At 59.0% G+C, this 21,501-nt stretch overlaps 1 long non-coding RNA gene across 1 annotated transcript; it reads right to left on the bottom strand.

Moving 5' to 3' along the window:
• Nucleotides 1-10,942: 10,942 nt before the first annotated feature.
• Nucleotides 10,943-17,080, bottom strand: LOC134808173 (uncharacterized). The gene is made up of 4 exons (XR_010150591.1): nt 16,393-17,080; nt 14,269-14,401; nt 12,483-12,544; nt 10,943-12,370 (listed from the first exon to the last, which is right to left on the bottom strand). It is a non-coding gene; the product is annotated as an uncharacterized LOC134808173 (long non-coding RNA).
• Between the last annotated feature and the right edge of the window lie 4,421 nt (nt 17,081-21,501).

Raw genomic sequence — 21,501 nt, forward strand, 5'->3', positions numbered from 1 at the left:
GCAAAATATACCTCCCAGATTTAGGGTGCTTTAAAAGAGAAATAAACAGCCCTGTGCCTCCAGGGGCCATGCTTGGGCCTAGTGTCAGCTAAAAAATAGCAGCTTTATGAATTGTGATCACAGACAATCCTTGTGCCATGTGAAATGGACGCAGTCACACTGGGTATCATTTTAAAATCTAGAGTTGTTTAGCACTGAGTTGATGAAAAGACGGCAGGATTCCATTAAGGTCAAAGTTCTCTAGCATTGGACAGAAAAGCCATCAACACGTAACCGATTTTCATCAAGTTCAGAGGCTCAAAGATGGAGGTGGAAAAGACAGACCTCAATGAAGAGCCGGAGAAACTCAGGAGTCAGTTGAGTGATCAGCCCAGGTGAGTGTGGCTGCTTGGAGTCTCTGGGTGAGCAAGTAACTGCCAGCGGCTTCTTCTTACTCAAGGCCCGGATAGAGCCCATTCATCCAGGCAACATCCATGAGTGTTGATAGAACATTCATCCAAGTTCTAAAAGGGCTCTGGGAAGGGGCCGTCCTTGCGCCCAGAGTGAGGATGCGGTATTGGCCCCGTGGGGAGCTGACCGGCTACGGGGAAATATTTTTGAGGAAATCCTGGCCTTCTTCCCTTCCATTCCCACTGGCTCAAAGGAGCCAAGGCATTCCTCCCTCTTCCAGGCAAGTCCTCCACTTTGCTTCCGACATTACAAGCCACTTCAGACCCTTCCTCCCAGCACAGCCCGAGGAGGGGGGAATCCGTTTCCTGGCCAGTGGCGAGAGCTGCAATAGACAAACAGTTTTACACACGCAGAGCCAGCTAAACAGGAGACTAGAGTTTTATTGTTACTCACATCAGCCTCCCTGAAAATGCAGAGGCCAGGGTCTCTCAAGGCTAGTTTAGGGGAAGAGAGTCGGGTGGGTAGGCAAGGGCGCTTGCTGCTGACTGGTTGGGGGTGCAGTCGTTGGGGTGTGGGAAATGGTCCTTGTGCCCTGAGTCGCTTCTGGGTGGCACCAGGGAGGCTGACCGGTCCAGGTAGGGAAATCAGTTGTCAGACTTGCAAAAAACCTGAAAAGACATCTCAAAGGCCAGTCTTAGGTTCCACCGTAGTGACGTTATCTGCGGGAGTAGTTGGGAAGTTGCGTATTTGTGAGCTCCAGAATAAAGGGGGGTAATCCTTTGTGTCTCCATTTTAGCAGAATTCAGGCTCCTCTCGTCCTCGTAGCCTAGTGGTCTCTCAATAGCTTTACAAAGGCTGTTGAGTTTTGTGGAAAGGTTATTATCATTTAAGCTATAAACTAAATGTCTCCCAAAGTTAGCTTGGCCCAAGCCCAGGAATAATTAAGGGCAGTTTGAAGGCTAAAGGCAAGATGGGAGTTGGTTACCTCGGGTATCTTTCACTGCCATAATTTTTCCACTGTTATAATTTTTGCAAAGGTGGGTTCATGCCCGTGGCATCCCCGGTCCGAGGCTACAGGACTCTCCTCCCAGGGATCCAAGTGACTGTGCAGTGACCGTGGTCACGCCACAGCCACCAGCCAGAGTGCAGTCCACATCGTGGCCACGTATGGCTCCTACAATCTCAAGCTTGCCAAGAAGGCAGCCGTAAACCCGCACAGGCTAGAGTCCTTTCCCTTGGTTATGGTAACAATCGTTAGCACTGGGGTCTTTCCGAATCCAGATGCAGCCACGACCTCTTCTCATAGACAGCTGCGGCTGAGATGAACATCTCAGTAGCGTTGTAAACCAAAAGGCGTCTGAGATAAGGCTCAGTCAATTTAGGAAGTTTATTTTGCCAAAGTTCAGGACGCACCTGTGACACAGCCTCCGGAGGTCCTGACAACATGCCTGAGGTGGTCGGCGCAGAGTTTGGTTTTACATATTTTAGGGAGACATGAGACATCAACATACATCGGATGAACGCTGGTTTGGTCCGGAAAGGCGGGACAGCTGGAAGCAGGGAGGAGGCTTCCGGTCGTAGGTAGATAAGAGACAAACGGTTGCACTCCTCTGAGTTTCTGATTAGCCTTTTACAGAATGCACAATTTACAGGAACGGTCACTCGTGCCTGAGTCTGGCTCAGTGAAACAAGAGGGCAGAGGAGGCGATCAGCTGTGTGCCTTTGTCTCATGGGAGCAGTGGGGTGACTTTGAGTTCTGTCTGTCCTTTGTCCACAAGGAATTTCTCTGTGGGCAAATCGTGAGGCAGGCGTGTAGCTTTTTAAAATCTTTGTAGTTTCCTTACTCAGGAATAGAATGGGAGGCAGGTTTGCCTGGCGCAGTTCCCAGCTGGACTTTTCTCTTAGGCTCAGCGATCTGGGGTCCCGAGAATGATTTTCCTTTCACAAGATGAACATGCAGCTCAAAGGGGGAGTGGGACGTGGTTGCGGCCTCAACTGAACGCCTCTTTGGACCCAATAATTAAAAGGACTTGCTCCTCAGATAAAAGTGCTTTTCTTTTCTCAATAGTGAGTCTATGAGGTTCCTATCTGCTGCTTTAACAAATTACCACAAACCTAGTGGCTTCCAACAGCTCAAATGTATTATCTTACAGTCCTGGAGGGGAAAGTGGGAAAAGGGCCTCAGGGTGCTGAAGGCAGGGCTGGCAGGAGCCTGGTGGAGAAGCCACTGCTTTCTTTTCTCAGCCTCCAGAGACGGCAGCGGCCTTGGCCCACGGCCCATCTTCAAACCCAGCATCTTCAAATTGCTCTCTCTTTGACCCGCCCACCTGCCTCTAAGGAGCCCAGACCTTACGCTGGGTCCAGCAGCCTCTCCATCCTCCCTAAACTCCAGGAGCACCCACCGAATAATCCAAGGCTATCTCCCAACTTGGGATTCCTAACCTAGTTCCCCCTGCAAGGTTGCCCTGTTCGAGGGTCCTGGGGGTTCAGCCTCCGACGTCTTTGGGAGGGGCCCTTGCTGTGCCCACCACTGTGAGTCGCTCCCTTCCACAGTGGGAGTCGCTCCCTTCCACACGTCCACCGTGAACTTTCCATTCCAGAAACACTGCACCAGCTGTAGCTTCTCTCAACACACAGCTCTTTCCTGTCTCCAGGTTTTGCTCAAACTTCCCACTGCCCAGCACGTGCTTCCAAACAGCCTTCGCTCACTCTCAATCCCTATGGAAAACTCAGCTTGGGCCTCATGCCCAGGAAGCCTCCTGGCCCCAGGAGGCTCAGGCCCTGCCGTGCACACCACAGCACCTGCGGCCTCCCTGGGAACCCAGCCACCCCCACCCCAGGCCCACGTTTCCTCAGCCAGCTCCTCCCACGATCCCTTCCAAGCTGGCATTCCAGATCCGCCAGGTGCCTTTCACCCTGTTGTAAACTCCGGGAGGGCAGAATTCAGGTCGGACTCATCTCTGTGGCCTCAGTGGAACTTGCTCAGCTCAGGGTCAGGGACAACAGCGTCCGGCTTCTTCTCACTCCTTCAGGTCCCGGCCCTTTGCAGATAGGCTTGGCTGCCTGACACGTTCCAGCCAAGGGCTGCAGCTGGCCCCTTCCCCCCGCCCCGGTGATGCCAGAAGCCACATGTTCCGGAGTGTGGAGCTGCAAGATGCAGGCAACCCAGAGCCAGAAGGGGACCACCCGATGGGGAGGACGGAGACCACCCGATGGGGAGGACACAGACCACCCAACGGGGAACACGGGGATCACCCAACTGGGAAGATGGGGGCCACCTGGATGGGGGGGACGGGGACCACGTTGATGGGGAGGACAGAGACCACGTGGATGGGAAAGATGGGGACCACGTGGATGGGGAGGACGGTACCACTCAGCCTGGTTCACATCTTTTGCAATAAGCAGCCGCCTCCTCCTGGGCTTTGGGCTGAAGGGGGACCTGCTCCAGGTTCTTAGCCGTGAAATGGGCACAGACCCGTTTCTCACCCCTGACAGGGAGGCTGTCCAGCCCTGGAGACGTTGTCACTCAGGCTCCCAGTGACCTCCTGTGCGCTGTGTATCCTGGGCCAGGGCACGGACCTCTCTGGGCCCAGCGCCATCTCATGCTCACAGGGCTGATGACAATACTCCTCAGGAGGTGCTGGGAGGGCCAAAGGGGTCATCCCAGGTGCTTCTAAGTCAAACACGATTCAGCGTGAAAAACGCTGGCCTGGGCCGTCAAGAAACCGGGCGCCAGGCAGGATGAAAAGAGGTGCCGCTGGCCTCATCTGAGCCAGAGCCTCCTGTCTGTCATGTGCGTGGGCTCTGACGCAGGGGGACCAGGATGCCCGGGTGGCAGCCGTGATCAGGGGAGGCATTAGGGCCACCTCAGGGGCCCCAAGAGGCTGCCTGCCTGGCCCTGCCCATGCGGCCAAAGTCCACCCCAGGGGCAGGGGCTGCGCCTCGGCCTCAGATGCACCGTCAGCCGCATTTGGCTCCTCTTACTACTGAAGAGGGGAAGGAAGAGTGTGCAGCAGGGGCCTGGGCCGTTTCCCGGGAAGCGAAGAGCAGGAGGCCAGAGCCAGGTGGGCTCCCCTAGCCCCTGCGGTGCTGCCGCCAAGCCCCCCATCCCCAGATGAGCCAGCCTGCAGCACACACTGGCGGGGTGGATGCCAGCCGAGTATTCCCAGGGGAAGCACTTTCCCTGTGCCACCCAGACAGAAGACCCAGGTGCTGGTTTCCTATGGGGCTCTGCATGAGGATGGGCGTTCAAGACCCTGATCTCCTCTGGGACTCCATGTGTGAGGCTGGGCGTTCGAGACCCTGGTCTCTGGGACTCCGTGTGTGAGGCTGGGCGTTCAAGACCCTGATCTCCTCTGGGACTCCATGTGTGAGGCTGGGCATTTGAGACCCTGGTCTCTGGGACTCCATGTATGAGGCTGGGCATTCGAGACCCTGGTCTCTAGGACTCCGTGTGTGAGGCTGGGCGTTCAAGACCCTGATCTCCTCTGGGACTCCATGTGTGAGGCTGGGCATTCGAGACCCTGGTCTCTGGGACTCCATGTGTGAGGCTGAGCGTTCGAGACCCTGGTCTCCTCTAGGACTCCATGTATGAGGCTGGGCATTCGAGACCCTGTTCTCTGGGACTCCATGTGTGAGGCTGGGCATTCGAGACCCTGGTCTCTGGGACTCCATGTATGAGGCTGGGCATTCGAGACCCTGGTCTCTAGGACTCCATGTGTGAGGCTGGGCGTTCGAGACCCTGATCTCCTCTGGGACTCCGTGTGTGAGGCTGAGCATTTGAGATCCTGGTCTCCTCTGGGACTCCATGTGTGAGGCTCAGCGTTCGAGACCCTGGTCTCTGGGACTCCATGTGTGAGGCTGAGCGTTCGAGACCCTGGTCTCTGGGACTCCATGTGTGAGGCTGAGCATTTGAGATCCTGATCTCCTCTAGGACTCCATGTGTGAGGCTGAGCGTTCGAGACCCTGGTCTCTGGGACTCCATGTGTGAGGCTGAGCGTTCGAGACCCTGGTCTCTAGGACTCCATGTGTGAGGCTGAGCGTTCGAGACCCTGGTCTCCTCTGGGACTCCATGTGTGAGGCTGAGCGTTCGAGACCCTGGTCTCTGGGACTCCATGTGTGAGGCTGGGCGTTCGAGACCCTGGTCTCCTCTGGGACTCCATGTGTGAGGCTGAGCGTTTGAGACCCTGGTCTCTGGGACTCCGTGTGTGAGGCTGGGCATTCGAGACACTGGTCTCTAGGACTCCATGTGTGAGGCTGGGTGTTCGAGACCCTGATCTCCTCTGGGACTCCGTGTGTGAGGCTGAGCATTTGAGATCCTGGTCTCCTCTGGGACTCCATGTGTGAGGCTCAGCGTTCGAGACCCTGGTCTCTGGGACTCCATGTGTGAGGCTGAGCGTTCGAGACCCTGGTCTCTGGGACTCCATGTGTGAGGCTGAGCATTTGAGATCCTGATCTCCTCTAGGACTCCATGTGTGAGGCTGAGCGTTCGAGACCCTGGTCTCTGGGACTCCATGTGTGAGGCTGAGCGTTCGAGACCCTGGTCTCTAGGACTCCATGTGTGAGGCTGAGCGTTTGAGACCCTGGTCTCCTCTGGGACTCCATGTGTGAGGCTGAGCGTTCGAGACCCTGGTCTCTGGGACTCCATGTGTGAGGCTGGGCGTTCGAGACCCTGGTCTCCTCTGGGACTCCATGTGTTAGGCTGAGCGTTCGAGACCCTGGTCTCTGGGACTCCATGTGTGAGGCTGGGCATTCGAGACCCTGGTCTCTGAGACTCCGTGTGTGAGGCTGGGCATTCGAGACCCTGGTCTCCTCTAGGACTCCATGTGTGAGGCTGGGCGTTCGAGACCCTGGTCTCTGGGACTCCATGTGTGAGGCTGAGCGTTCGAGACCCTGGTCTCTGGGACTCCGTGTGTGAGGCTGGGCGTCTGAGACCCAGGAACGAGCTGGGAACACGAGCTGTTGACGTCGTTTCCCAGGCTGGGCTGCTGCTGTTTCTCTGCCTGTCAGATGGAGACACAGCTCCAGCCTCACAGGTGGCCTTCAGCATAGCACGCCAGGCACCCTGGGTGCCGCCCCCAGTCTCCCCACCCAGAAGGCAGCTGCGCAGGGTCCCTGGCCTGGAGGACCTGCCTGGACCTGCCCAGCGCCCTGGATGAGGTCTGCCCTGGGCCTCCGCATGTCACCTGTCCTCTGAGCAGTTCCTGCCACTGCTTTCCTCTCACCGCCTTCCTCTCCCCTTAGCACTTTACCTCCAAATGGGCTGTCCTTGCCGGCGGCTGACTCATTGCTCCTCCGGGGCAGGGAAGTTTGCAATGAGCTGAAGTCCTGTGGAGCCCAGAGCCAGAGGCTCACCCCCAGATTTAGTTAATTAAAAAGTAGGAGCTTGTGAAGGTCACAGGCGCCAACATGAAGAGCTGCCAAAGGCCAATCATGGTGGCATGAGCAACAAAACGCACAGAGGCCGTGCTGATTGCAAACCACAGAATCCACTACTGTTGTGACTGACCTGCACTTTTCACAAACCACAGAATACAACAGACGCATATGAGTTCTGCTGCTGTCGCCACTGGCCGGGTCAACACGCAGCCCGGGAGGAGGGACCCACTGCTCTTCCTTGCAGGAGAACCTCGATGAATAAATGCCTGAGGAAACGGGGAAACAGAAAATCACCACGAGGCAAAGTCCACGGAACTGATTGCCACTGACAAGACCCCCATGGATGCCAAAATCAGAGAAGTTCCAGGAGAATCAGGATTTGGTCTCCCAGTGTCTCCAGGACGATTATCCACTACAGAGGAAGGACGGCAATGTGACCAGGAGACTCGGCAGACACCACCTGGACCTGTAGTTGGACACATCAGCTCAGGAGCCACTGAGAGACAGCCTTACCTCCACAGGATGCTTGCCAAATGGGCTGGACTTCATACAGTCCTGAGAACATGAGACAGCAAAATCCATGCCCAGCCCCCAGGACAAGGATGGCCAGAGCTGACGCGGGCACAGGCGACCAGGGGACCGGGTGTCTGGATGCAGTGAGGGAGGGTGAGGGAGACGGCAGGGTGCGGTGGGAACCCCTGGGCCAGCGGGCTCCAGGTAGCGGAGGCAGCCTGTTGGTGATCGGTCAGCCAGTTACTGTGCCCTTTACCTTGAGGATGGGACACAGGTCCTCTGACGTCTCCTTGGACTCCCTGATGCCTCTGAGAAAGGCACAGCGCCCCAGTGCCCGCCGGAGGTGAGGTGGGAGCCAGGTGGGAGCAGTCAGTGCCCCTCACGAGCACGGCGGATGGCCGGCGGCCATGGCTGTCTAAGGCCCGCTTGGTGGATGCTGAGCCCTGCCCTCAGGGAGCGCTGGCCCCTCGGGTCCCTGGGGCCTGACAGTCCCACTGAGGCTCGGCTCCATTTCTGCAAATGGCTGCCTCCCACAGGAGGGCTGGGGGAGAGCTCCGGGCTGGGGTCAGACAGCAGCGTTGGCTCCTGTCAACAAAGAGTCAAACTCTGTAAAATGTGGGGAGATTCATTCTGAGCCCAAGACAAGTGACCATGGGCCATGACCCAGCCCTCAGGAGGGCCTGAGGACATGTGTCCAGGGTGGTCAGAGAGTAGCTTGCTTTTATGCATTTTAGGGAGAATGAGACTTCAGGCAATACATTTAAGAAATATGCTGGTTCGGCTCAGAAAGGCAGGGCAATGCAAAGCAGTCAGGAGAGCAGAACTCTCAGGTTATAGGAAGATTTAAAAACTTTCCGGTGGACAGTTGGTTACATTTATCTAAAGACCTGGGATCAATAATAGAAAGGAATGCCTGAGTTCAGATCCAGGATCCTGGAAACCCAGGTTCTTATTTGTGGAGGAGGCCTTCAGGTAGCAGCTTCAGAGGGCTGTGAAATGTTTCTCATCAGACTTCAGGTCTGTGTGGACGTTAATGCTGGAAAGGTAGAACGAGGCATGTCTGACCCCCGTTCCCGTCATGGCTGGAAACCGCCTCTCGGGTTACATTTTAAGAGGGCTCTGGTGAGGACGAGGTCCACTCAGATGGTTGGGAACCTTAGTGTTTTATTTTTGGCTTACGCTCTGTTGGTGGGTGATGACGAGTGTCAGGCATGGCCCCTTGCAACGTGAGGGAAGGCGGCAGGGCCTGTGGCCAGGGCTGGTGGGAGCCCTACCAGACGTTCCATGGAAACACCTGGCAGAGGAGGCTCTCAGCAAATGCCCGCAGTCCCTGCACCCGGCTGGCACATCTCCACGAGCGCGCCTCCTCCACACACCCATCGTGGGCGGGTTTGGTCATCACTGACGGGCTGCTCTGCCTCTCCTCTCCTCTGGCTCGGGACCTTCAGCATCCCGACAGGAAGGAATGCGGTACAAGTGCATCCCAAGATGCACGCTGCAGGTCACCCCAAGGCCTCACAGACCCCGGTCGCCCCGGGATGGATCCCTCCCCAGGTTGTGACCTTGCTCCCCTCCTGCTGGAAACCTTCTCCAGACACAAGCCCCTCAGGTGGCAGGGCTCATCTTGTCCTGGAGGCTGCCTTCCCCTCCCCTGATGCTCCAGACCCCTCCAGGTCACCTGGAGATGGATGCAGAGAAGCTGCCCAGCTCCCCATGTCCAGGGTCATCTCACTGCCGGGACCCCCTCCAGTGGGCTTGTACCCCCCTGCCACCCCATTCTGATCCCGGCTCTGCTGAGGCCATCCTGCTGCCTGCCAGGACCAGGTGCCAGGGCAGGTTGCTGCTGGATGGGCTTCCTTGCTGGGTTACCTGCTCCGATGGGGAGAAAGGTCCTCCTTACACTGCACTGACAATGGCCTTGGAAATGTTCCCCTTGCGGCCCTGTAGGTGTGTGATGGGCCCTCCAGGTGTGTGCTGGACCCTCCAGGTGTGTGTCAGGCTCTCCAGTTGTGCGTGGGCCGTTCCAGGTTTCATGGGCCCTCGGATGTGTGATGAGGCCTCTTCCCGGGAACAGCAGGCAGGTTACTTTGTGCCCTCTCCCAGGCCACACCACATGGCTTGTGGTCCACTGAAACCATCAGGTCTTCTCCCAGCACTTTAAGAGGCCGAGACAGGCGGATCACGAGGTCAGGAGATAGAGACCATCCTGGCTAACATGGAGAAACCCCGTCTCTACTAAAACTACAAAAAACTAGTCAGGCGTGATGGTGGGCCCCTGTAGTCCCAGCTACTCAGGAGGCTGAGGCAGGAGAATGGCGTGAACCCTGGAGGCAGAGATTGCAGTGAGCCGAGACTGCGCCACTGCACTCAGCCTGGGCGACAGAGCGAGAATCTGTCTAGAAGAAAGAAAAGAAAGAAAAGAAAAGAAAAAGAAAGAAAGAAAGAAAAAGAAAGAAAGAAAGAAAGAAAGAAACCATCAAGTCTTCATCTGAGCTACTCCCAAGTCAAGGCCCTTAATACTGTGCTCTAGTAAACGAAAATGTAGCTCATTTTGTTCTTCCCTTGGGAGGCGTCGAATCGTCAGTCTGTTTCTCTACATATTGACCCTTTTGTTCAGATTGTGACAAGATCCGGCCATTGCCAGTCTTATCCAGGCCATGTGACGGGAGGTCAGCCAGGGGAACCACCTTGAGGTCAGTGCATGTTTGGAGTCCAGTGCACTGTGGCCTGGAGTGCAGGGCAGTAAACCCACCGCTGCCCGTTCACCAGGATTTAGGGTCCAGTTCCCTGCACTGTGGCCTCGAGTGCAGGGCAGTAAACCCACCGCTGCCCGTTCACCAGGATTTAGGGTCCAGTTCACTGCACTGTGGCCTCGAGTGCAGGGCAGTAAACCCACCGCTGCCCGTTCACCAGGATTTAGGGTCCAGTTCACTGCACTGTGGGCTGGAGTGCAGGGCAGTAAACCCACCGCTGCCCGTTCACCATGATTTAGGGTCCAGTTCACTGCACTGTGGCCTGGAGTGCAGGGCAGTAAACCCACCGCTGCCCATTCACCGTGATTTAGGGTCCAGCTCACTGCACTGTGGGCTGGAGTGCAGGGCAGTAAACCCACCGCTGACCGTTCACCGTGAGTGAATGCCGCGTTTAAAACGCTAACCGCATTTGGCGTTCATTGCTGACACATTTTTATTGCTATTGCATGAGGTATCAGTGCACAGCGGGTTTGGATTGGTGATGGCTTTATTTGCGCCCTGCTGTGTCAAGCTCCCCAGCGGAGACCCTCACCTAGCACTGTACTCCCCACCGGCCAATTGGACCAACGTCACGTGGAGGCAGAACTTGATGAAAGCTCATCTTGAGAAGCACACGCACCCCTCTAACTCACGTAACAGGACCTACGTGGCATGTGGTTGGAACAGCGTTTCCCAGGACCCTCGGGGGGACCAGTCCCCCTCTGTGGTGGGGCATCCTGGGAACTGAAGGGTGTCCTGCAGGCTCTGCACGTGGCACACAGGAATGCCAGCCACACACACACTTGACACACAATGCTGGCGCAGGAGGACCCAGGCCAGGAGGCTGTGTGGGTGAGTCAGCTGGGTGAGGTAGTTACACGGGTCGGGTAGTCAGCCGGGTGAGGTGGTTACACGGGTCGGGGAGTCAGCCGGGTGAGGTAGTTACACGGGTCGGGGAGTCAGCCGGGTGAGGTAGTTACACGGGTCGGGGAGTCAGCCGGGTGAGGTGGTTACACGGGTCGGGGAGTCAGCCGGGTGAGGTGGTTACACGGGTCGGGGAGTCAGCCGGGTGAGGTGGTTACACGGGTCGGGGAGTCAGCCGGGTGAGGTGGTTACACGGGTCGGGGAGTCAGCCGGGTGAGGTGGTTACACGGGTCGGGGAGTCAGCCGGGTGAGGTGGTTACACGGGTCGGGGAGTCAGCCGGGTGAGGTGGTTACACGGGTCGGGGAGTCAGCCGGGTGAGGTGGTTACACGGGTCGGGGAGTCAGCCGGGTGAGGTGGTTACACGGGTTGGGTAGTCAGCTGGGTGAGGTGGTCAGATGGGTCAGGTCCTCAGCTGGGTGAGGTGGTCAGCTGTGTCAGGTAGTAGCTAGGCCAGCACAAATATCCCAGTGTGCTGTGGGTGGCAGCTGTTGGTCCAGGGAGGACCCCAGGGTGAAAGGAGGGCACTGGGGTGGGAGCAGAACAGGGCCGCAGAGGACGGAGAGCCTGTCCCTGTGCCCTATGGCATCGTCAGGCCGCACTGGCTGTTGGCATCCAGGCCGTTGGGTCTCCTGGGTCCTCCCCTCCACCCTGGAACAGTAGAGGAGTCCGAAGCCTGGTCTGACTGCTCGCTGGCCGAGGAGGAAACCTGCGCCCGGCAGCTCTCTGAGGGTCTCACAGTTGGGGAACAGCAAAGCCACAGCAGAGCTGGGGCTCCTGGCTGCCCTTTGGAGCCCCACAGGGGCGATAGGAGAGGAAGGCCTGGCACCCTTGGGGCCGACCGGCAGGTGCGTGGGCCGAAGGCACCTGTGGTTACTGCTGGGGCTGTCTCTTCCCTCTCTCTGGCTGTGGCCAGCACTGCAGGCCAAGATGCTCTGGGAGAGAGGGGCCAGCCACAGACCCGGGGGCTGTTGTCAGCCTGGCAGCAGTACAGAAGGTGAGGTGGAGCGGGAAGCCTGAAGATTGCTGAAGGGGCCTTTGGCCCTGGAAAAGGCACATCAGAGCTCCGTGCTTGGAGGAAACACTGTATATAAAATTTGGTCCCTCAATGCTGCTGGAATCTTCCACACCGTGGCTCCAGGACAAGCGTGGGGGCAGGTTACTTATGGGGAAGGGGGTTGGGGGATGCTGGAGCAACTGGGAGTAAAATACGGGCTGCTGCCGGGGCAGGAGGGTGGACCAACCTCAAAGGGCCCAAAAGACCCAGAACCCGCTCCAGATGGGCAGGGCGGCCAGGAGTAGGTCACTGCTGCCGTCTGCTGTCGGAAGCAGGAGTTTCATTCTGCCCACGTGGCCTCCAAGTTCCAGCAGAAGACAGCTCCTCAGGAAGCAGGGAGCTCAGGGCCTGATGGGCCCATTAGGCCTTTTTATTTACCTGAAATGATGGCCCAAGGCTGGGTGAGGCTTCACAGATGTGAGAAGCAGCTGGCATCACAGTGGGTGGAGCGGGGAGCTGGCAGCAAGGCTTGGTTGGTTCTTGGCCCCACCTGCGCAGCTTCTGTGGCCCCGGGTGTCCATTTCCACCTCCCGAGATTCCTTGGGCCCAGGCCTGTAGTGGACACAAGCAGGCCCCTGGACACACAGCCAAGCAGATGCGCAGCCATGTGGACAAGGAGCCCAGGAAGCACAGAAGCTGACCCCGTGACACTTCCCCCCAGACACTCTCTCAGGGGTCCACACCCACCATGGCCCATCAGCCAGGCCATTGGGAGGATGACAGCATATCCATGGGATTGGGGGTCAGCAGTGCTTTCCAGACCCCTCCTCCATGATTCTGGCCTGCCGGGCACTGACTGCCCTCTCTAGGAGCCCATGTCCAGCCAGGGTGCTGCCCCAGCGCCCATCGGGGCCATGGAGCGGGGCTCAGGCTGACCCATGAAAAGCCCACGTCCTGCCACAGGGACTCGGGGGACTTCTCATCATTCCCAAGAGATGGTGTGGAGTTCTCAAAAACCTGCCTGAGCACACATTTATATCTGGCAATTTTTAAAAAAACTAACTACTGAGGAGTCACATAGACATGACTCAGCATGAAAGGAACCAGCCCCAGAAGAGCCCACAGCACCGGTTCAAGACCAGGCAAAACTAGCAGAAGGGACCAACGTCTACCTGGCACCTGCCTCCTGGGACTGAAGCCCAGTGACTGGGGAGGCACAAAGAGGAAACTTCTATTTATTGTTCTTGACATCAAAAATGTTAAATTACTTATGAGTGGTTTTGACCAAAACAAGTGGTGGACATATACTCGGAAAGCTACATGAAAAAGTTAATCAGGAGGCCCTGGGCTGAGGTGGCTTCAGTGCCTGGGACCCTGTGTGAGCACACCGAAGCCCACTGGGAACTGGGCCACGAAACTGACGCTGCCCAGAAACTGCCAAACTAGCCTCTCACCAGGGACTTCCTTTTAACCAGATGTCTTGTCTTTGTCCTGCTTCTGCAGACACTTAGAAAAGAGCTCCTCCCCTCAACCTCAGTGGAGCGCTGAACCTCACGCTGAACCTCACACGTTCTGGTACTGCTCAGTTCATGAATTGCTGAACGCTCCAACAGACCCCTTTGAATCTCAGTGTGCATGAGCTTATCACCTAAAACTACAAAACGCTACTGAGATAAATCGAAGGAGACCTGAATAAATTAAGAGATTTGCATTGTGGTATAATAAAAAATACATCTGGTCTTTGTCCCCTGTTCCAGGGACAGAACTCCTTAAATCTTTGGAATTTCCTGATAGGGGTGTCTGATTTCATAACAACCCTTTTTCACCACATTTGTTTACCCTAATGAGGTGACTCTTGGGGGACCCCAAGGTAGCTTTAGGGTGGGAGCTTGTTGCCAGAGGAACCAACCATGTAATTAGAGAGGAACTTCCAGCCCCCCTCACCCCCCCCACTCCTGGGAGGGGCCAGAGATTGAGTTTGTGTTCAATCACCAATGACCAATGACTTAATCAATCATACCTGTGTAATGAGGCCTAGATAAAAACTTTTGGGCATCAGGGTTGGGGAGCCCCCAGGCTGGGGAGCCCCCACGGTGCTCAGAGATCAGTGCCCACCTCCCCACTCTCTTCACTGGGCTGTTCACGGGTTTCCTTCATAATAAGCGTGATTGTACGTAAAGCACTTTCCTGAGCCCTGGGAGGTGTTCTAGTGAATCTGAGGGGATGTAAAGTTCCCCAAATCTGCAGTTGTCAGGAGTGAGTGTGGGTTGCCTGGGTACCCATGTACGGCTGTCATCAGAAGTAGGGGCAGAGTCTTGTGGGACAGAGCCCTTCACCTTCAGGGTCTGTGATACTCCAGGTCGTCAGTGTCAGAAGAGTGTGTGACTCCCCAAAACAGGAAGGGCCTTTGAGATGAAGACGATTAAGAAGAAACGGGTCCAGGAGTGCTCTCCGGATTCCTCTTTTTGCCTAAAGCAGGGCATAGATTTACAAAGACAAAGGGCATTCTGTCCCCTCCTGCAGGGAGAACAAAGGCTAAGCCCTGAAGACAGTGTCAGGCCCTCACACCCGCAGATGCCCCGACAAGCTGTGCTCCCAGCCTCTGCCAGTCCTGTGCCTGGCCCCAAGCTGCCCACAGAGGGACCTCGGTGCTCCCATCTGTGGAGTGGGGTCATCATTCATGTCTCAGGCACCTTGGTGCTCCCATCGCCCCCTGCCTTGGGGACCTTGGTGCTCCCATCTGTAGAGTGGGGTCATCACTCTTGCCTGAGGGACCTCAATGCACCCATCTGTAGAGTGGGGTCCTCACCCCCTGCCTCAAAGACCTCAGTGCTCCCATCTGGAGAATACGGTCATCACCCCCACCTCGGGGACCTCAGTGCTCCCATCTGTAGAGTGGGGTCATCACTCTTGCCTGAGGGACCTCAATGCACCCATCTGTAGAGTGGGGTCATCATTCTTGCCTGAGGGACCTCAATGCACCCATCTGTAAAGTGGGGTCCTCACCCCCTGCCTCAAAGACCTCAGTGCTCCCATCTGGAGAATACGGTCATCACCCCCACCTCAGGGACCTCAGTGCTTCCATCTGTAGAGTGGGGTCCTCACCCCCTGCCTCGGGCACCTCGGTGCTCCCATCTGTAGAGTGGGGTCATCACTCTTGCCTGAGGGACTTCAATGCACCCATCTGTAGAGTGGGGTCCTCACCCCCTGCCTCGGGCACCTCGGTGCTCCCATCTGTAGAGTGGGGTCATCACCTCCTGCCTGCCCCTCAAGGTGTTCAGGGCCAGAAGGGCTGTGTCCTGCCTCTCCCCAGAGTGGCCTGGCTTCTGTCCCTGAGGAGTTGCTTTCACATTGCCCTTTTCAGACCTGGACACAGCATTGCAACACGGAGAGTTGACCTCCCAGCCCAGACCAGCCCAGGTGCCTCTGCCCCTGTGTGCACCAGGGCTGGCCCCGCCTCTCCTGCAGGGCCCTGGGCAGCTTTCTCCCACAGCTGGGTCTGGGGTTCAGCAGGAGCCGGCGCCCAGTGGAGACACGGGAGAGACTCCCTCCCGCTCCAGGGCACGGGAGTCCTGCCGTCTCTGGTGAACCCTGCACCCACCACGGCCTTCAGAACCAGAGCCAGAGAGAAGACCCTGTCTCCCGGCAGGGCCACCCTTCCCCGGGGCCCCGGGATGTCCGTGGCGCTGGCGAGGCTTGGGAAGGCCGGGCGTTCAGAGGAACTCGGGATGTCCACGGCTGAAGGGTTTTGTGGGGTCATGTGGGAAGGACACGCGGGAATTTCCACACCATTCACAGCACAGGGTTTCCCATGGGGGCTCTCTAGGCTGAGGCCTGTGGGGCCCTCATGGGCGTGTGGTCCTGGTGTGGGGAGGCCCAGCCTCTATGAGGTGATCATCATAAGGGACGTAGTGACAGCCCTGTCCCCCTCCAGCGAATGCTCAGCTGGGGAGGAGATAAGGAAATCCTGCCTTCCTTGCTTGGATCTCGGTGTCTGTGGTTTCCAGGACGGAAACAGGCAGCCTGAGCCCTGAGCACCGGGGCCCCCACGGGGTGGTGCTGTTGGCCAAGGAGGAAAGAAGGGCAAGGTCGTCCCTGCGGGCCGGGCTGGAGCTGGGCGGGGCCTTTGCTTGTGGAGGGCGCCCGACGTCCCTTCGTGGACTGCGTGTGGATGGAACTGCTTTGGCCTCGGCTCTGCCCGGCCACACAGTGTCAGCACCACTCCCCACCCCCACCAACAGCACTGCCCACTCGGGGGAGATCCCGGCCGGGTTTCCAGACCTCAAGACTGAAAGGCATAGAGGGGCCCAGCCAGGCCCAGGCCCCAGCGCCTGCCCCAAGGCTGCACTCGCTCCCCGCCCCCCACGCCCTGCTCCCCAAGCCTCCTCCAGGCCCCAGCGCCTGCCAAGGCTGCACTCGCTCCCCCTGCTCCTCCTCCAGGCCCCACTGTAGTCACTCACAGGCGTCGTCAGGCCATGGCGCTGCGGCCCTCCCATTTCAAAGTGGTTGCCTTTTGCGAAACTCCATGTAGAGATGTGCTGAACTCGACTGTCTACGACGCCCAGAGGGAATGGGGCTCCAAGAGGCTGGGGACTGGCGGCACCTGCTGCTCTGTGTTCAGCACTCCGGACAGGGCCTGGGAGGGGCCAGCAGGGATCCCTGGATGGCTCGGGGGCCGCTCGGGATAAAATGAAGCTAAGAAGGTAAAAAGCCACAGTGCAACGCGACCCCACTCTCGTAAGACAATCTATGCCTCTCTCCGTATATGGCACCATCTATACGCACAGGGATTGAATACATGTTCCCGTGTGTGGGCATCTAAACCCAGACAGAGAAAACTCTGGAAAGAACACACGATTGTTCCGACAGCCCCCAAGGAACCAGAATGTTGAACTGAGACTTGCCCTTTCCCACATCACCTGCAGTGAAAACACACAGAACACTTGGCAGGGGTGGGGGTGACACGGCAGGGAAGAGGCGGCCAGTGGCACGGACACAGGTGTTTGGGGCCCGGCAGGGACACAGCCAAGGTGCAGCTGGCGTGGCTGGAGGAACTGCGCCGGCTCAGGGTCTGTGCTGCTGTGTGGTGGCCGCTCCCACCTGCCCAGGGCCGCTGTGTGGCCGCCGCTCCTGCCTGCCCAGGGCCGCTGTGTGGCCGCCCCTCCGCCTGCCCAGGGCCGCTGTGTGGCCACCCCTCCGCCTGCCCAGGGCCGCTGTGTGGCCGCCGCTCCTGCCTGCCCAGGGCTGCTGTGTGGCGGCCCCTCCGCCTGCTCAGGGCTGGGTTCCAAGGGGGCCACCTCGGAGGTGCAGGCACCATGTGGGGCTGGGCCATCTCCCCCAGCCTGGGAGGGCTCTTGACAGCCTCGCTCACTTACTGGAGTCTGCACAGGTCAGGGGCCAGTGGGGACTGAGGATAAAACTAAGGCAGGCTGGGCCTGGGGCAACAGGGGCCACCACCCCAGGACCACTGGCCGGCCCTAGAAAGCCCAGGCGGCATCTGTGCCCCGTGGGACTGAAGGCCAAGGGCAGCGTCCTTCTAGGGGGAGCCTGGGCTTCCACCCCTCCCTGGATGTCACCACAGCTGATTTGCTGAGCTCAGGGCTGTGCATCTACAGGGGGTTCCTGCCCTGGGCCCCTGCCTGGTCCACTCCATCAACCCCAGCGCTGCTGCCTGAGCCTCTCAGCCCAACGGGCCGGGCAGCAGCAGGAACATGCTCGTGCTGGGCGGGGCGGCGGGGCAGAGGCAGCCCCCGGCCTCAGCAGCATCAACCACGTGGCAGGAGCTGCTCTCCGGCTCTGCGGCGCGTAGACCTGTTTCCTCAGGGATGTCTCCTGCTCCCCACGGTCTCCAAAGCCCAGCCTCGTCCCCTCCACTAAGACGGGGCTTGGCCTCACCGCTGACCATCCTGGACGCTGACTGCCGCTGCCAGGACCCTCTGAGTTCAGTGCCCACTGAGCCCTTCCCCAGACCCCCGACCTGGCACAAGGCAGCCCCATTCCTTGGGTGTGTGGCTGCTGAGTGCCCTGAACAGCTCGCTCGGGACCTGCCCGCTTCTCTGATGGGAGTTGGGGCCCAAGCCAGGTGGCCACTCACATCCCACAGGGCGTGTGCCTGCGCCACTGAAATCTCCCTGAGGTAGGAAGGTGTGAGCCAGGCCTGGCCGCCCTGGAGTGCCCAGAATCAAGGCTCAGAGGAGCAGCACGTGGAACTTTACCCCCCGTGGCAACAATAACCTCTCCGGGGTCCCAGGAGTCAGCCCTTCCCACCCCAGCACTGGCCCTGATCAGCTCTTCCCCCGGACACTGTGACCCCCACCCCACCAGATAGTGAAGGAGGAACAGAATTACCCTGGGTTTGAGGAAATCAGCTCAGAGCCCAACAGAAGGCAAAGGCGCGTCTGACTCTGGAAGGCTCACATTCTAACAGCTAAGCCACTGCCAAGCTCCTGTGTCTGCAGAGCCATGGGACCTCCCTGTCCTAGAGGCGGCTGCCGCCAGCATACCCAGAATGAGGCCAGCCACACACGGCGACAGGATGAATACACGGGTGGACAGACTCATGCCAATGTTTGCTCTGTGGGGGAGGGTGCTGGGAGCCACCCGGCAGAGCTGCCGCCTCCTGCCCCACCAAGGGGACAAACCAACTGTATTTCCGGAAGCTTCTCTGGGTGCCTTTCTGGTTGACACAGTTGGAGGCCGCAACTGAGTCACACCCAACTGCCCAGCAGCCTGTCCAGGACAGCCTGTCCAGGGCCCATTTCCAGTTGTCTGGGAAATGATGACTCTGGGGCCAATGGGCACTTATCTTTTGTGGTGTCTTTCAGTCAAGGGTGGGTGCTGGCTGTGGGGGGTCCCCTTTCTCTCTTCAGCCTGGATGGTGCCCCACTTTGATCAGAGCAAACTACCCAGTGGGACAAGCTCTGCGTGGCGTGCGGCTCCCTGAAAAGGGCCCCTCCCTCCCTGGCTGAGTGATGGGCAGAGCTCACCCTGTGGGAGCCTCTGCGTTATCATGTGCACCACAGGGACGGCCCCCATGTGTCTCCACGGGAATAGACAGTGCACACAGCATCTCCGCCTGTGGCCTCTGACTGCCTTAGAGACACCCGGATCAGAGATGCTGCAGGTCACCTGCCCCTGCCCTCCTGTGCACATGTGTGGTATGTACGAGCATGTATGTGCTGTGTACATATGAATATGCACGTGTGCGTGTCTGAACGAGAGAGCTCTGGGTGGATTCTGGTGAAACTCGTCTTACAGGCATGTCCTGGAGCCCCCCACAACCCTAGGAAGACTCCCTCTCCTCCTCTGAGTGGGGAGCATGTGGCTTCCCTCCAGGGATAGATCCTAGTGCCAGCACCACAGTCTCTGTTGCTCTCGCAGTCACAGCCGGGACTCAGCTGTGTCCACCATGCTCCTGGCTCCTGCAGGGACTTTGGTGACACAGCAGATGCTCCATCCCTGCCCTGCACCTCTCACTCCTGCCTGGTAGGGGTGCTTCCAGGAGCTGCAGCTCACACGAGGCCCACAAAGGACTGAGCCTCCCCTGCTGTGCCCCAGGGGCCTCTGTCCCCACCCAACAAGCCACTGAGCAAGAGGCCAGGGCAGGAAGGGGCTGGAGTCCTCCAGCTGGTGGAGAGGAGGAGCATCCGGTGGAGATGAGGAGCATCCGGTGGAGACGAGGAGCATCTGGTGGAGAGGAGGAGCATCTCGAGGAGAGGAGGAGCATCCAGTGGAGAGGAGGAGCATCCGGTGGAGACGAGGAGCATCTCGTGGAGACGAGGAGCAGCCGGTGGAGACGAGGAGCAGCCGGTGGAGACGAGCAGCAGCCGGTGGAGACGAGCAGCAGCCAGTGGAGAGGAGGAGCAGCCGGTGGAGAGGAGGAGCAGCCGGTGGAGACGAGGAGCAGCCGGTGGAGACGAGGAGCAGCCGGTGGAGACGAGGAGCATCTCAAGGAGAGGAGGAGCATCCTGTGGAGAGGAGGAGCAGCCGGTGGAGATGAGGAGCAGCCGGTGGAGACGAGGAGCAGCCGGTGGAGTTGAGGAGCATCTCGTGGAGACGAGGAGCATCTCGTGGAGACGAGGAGCAGCCGGTGGAGACGAGGAGCAGCCAGTGGAGACGAGGAGCATCTCGAGGAGAGGAGGACCATCCGGTGGAGAGGAGGACTATCCGGTGGAGAGGAGGAGTATCTCGTGGAGAGGAGGAGCAGCCGGCGGAGACGAGGAGCAGCCGGCAGAGACTAGCAGCAGCCGGTGGAGACGAGCAGCAGCCGGCGGAGACGAGGAGGAGGACCCGGCGGAGATGAGGAGGAGGACCGGGCGGAGATGAGGAGGAGGACCCGGCGGAGATGAGGAGGACCTGGCGGAGACGAGGAGCAGCCGGCGGAGACGAGGAGCAGCCGGCGGAGTCGAGGAGCAGCTGGCAGAGACGAGCAGCAGCCGGCGGAGACGAGGAGGAGGATCCGGCGGAGACGAGGAGGATCCGGCGGAGACGAGGAGCACCCGGCGGAGACGAGGAGCAGCCAGCGGAGACGAGGAGCAGCTGGCGGAGAGGAGCAGCAGCCAGTGGAGACGAGGAGCATCTCGAGGAGACGAGCAGCATCTGGTGGAGACGAGGAGCAGACGGTGGAGATGAGGAGCAGCCGGTGGAGAGGAGGAGCAGCCGGTGGAGACGAGGAGCAGCCGGTGGAGATGAGGAGAAGCCGATGGAGTCGAGGAGCAGCCGGTGGAGAGGAACAGCAGCCGGTGGAGAGGAGGAGCAGCCGGTGGAGACGAGCAGCAGCCGGCGGAGATGAGGAGGAGGACCCGGCGGAGATGAGGAGGAGGACCCGGCGGAGATGAGGAGGAGGACCCGGCGGAGATGAGGAGGAGGACCTGGCGGAGACGAGGAGCAGCCGGCGGAGACGAGGAGCAGCCGGCGGAGTCGAGGAGCAGCTGGCAGAGACGAGCAGCAGCCGGCGGAGACGAGGAGGAGGATCCGGCGGAGACGAGGAGGATCCGGCGGAGACGAGGAGCACCCAGCGGAGACGAGGAGCAGCCAGCGGAGACGAGGAGCAGCTGGCGGAGAGGAGCAGCAGCCAGTGGAGACGAGGAGCATCTCGAGGAGACGAGCAGCATCTGGTGGAGACGAGGAGCAGACGGTGGAGATGAGGAGCAGCCGGTGGAGAGGAGGAGCAGCCGGTGGAGACAAGGAGCAGCCGGTGGAGATGAGGAGAAGCCGATGGAGTCGAGGAGCAGCCGGTGGAGAGGAGCAGCAGCCGGTGGAGAGGAGGAGCAGCCGGTGGAGACGAGCAGCAGCCGGTGGAGACGAGCAGCAGCCGGTGGAGACGAGGAGCAGCCGGTGGAGACGAGGAGCAGCCGGTGGAGACGAGGAGCATCTGGTGGAGAGGAGGAGCATCTCGTGGAGAGGAGGAGCATCTCGTGGAGAGGAGGAGCAGCCGGTAGAGACGAGGAGCAGCCGGTGGAGACGAGGAGCAGCCGGTGGAGACGAGGAGCATCTCAAGGAGAGGAGGAGCATCCAGTGGAGACGAGGAGCATCCCGTGGAGAGGAGGAGCAGCCGGTGGAGATGAGGA

This window comes from Pan troglodytes, chromosome 14 (genome assembly GCF_028858775.2).
Source record: "Pan troglodytes isolate AG18354 chromosome 14, NHGRI_mPanTro3-v2.0_pri, whole genome shotgun sequence".
NCBI classification, from domain to species: Eukaryota; Metazoa; Chordata; class Mammalia; order Primates; family Hominidae; genus Pan; species Pan troglodytes.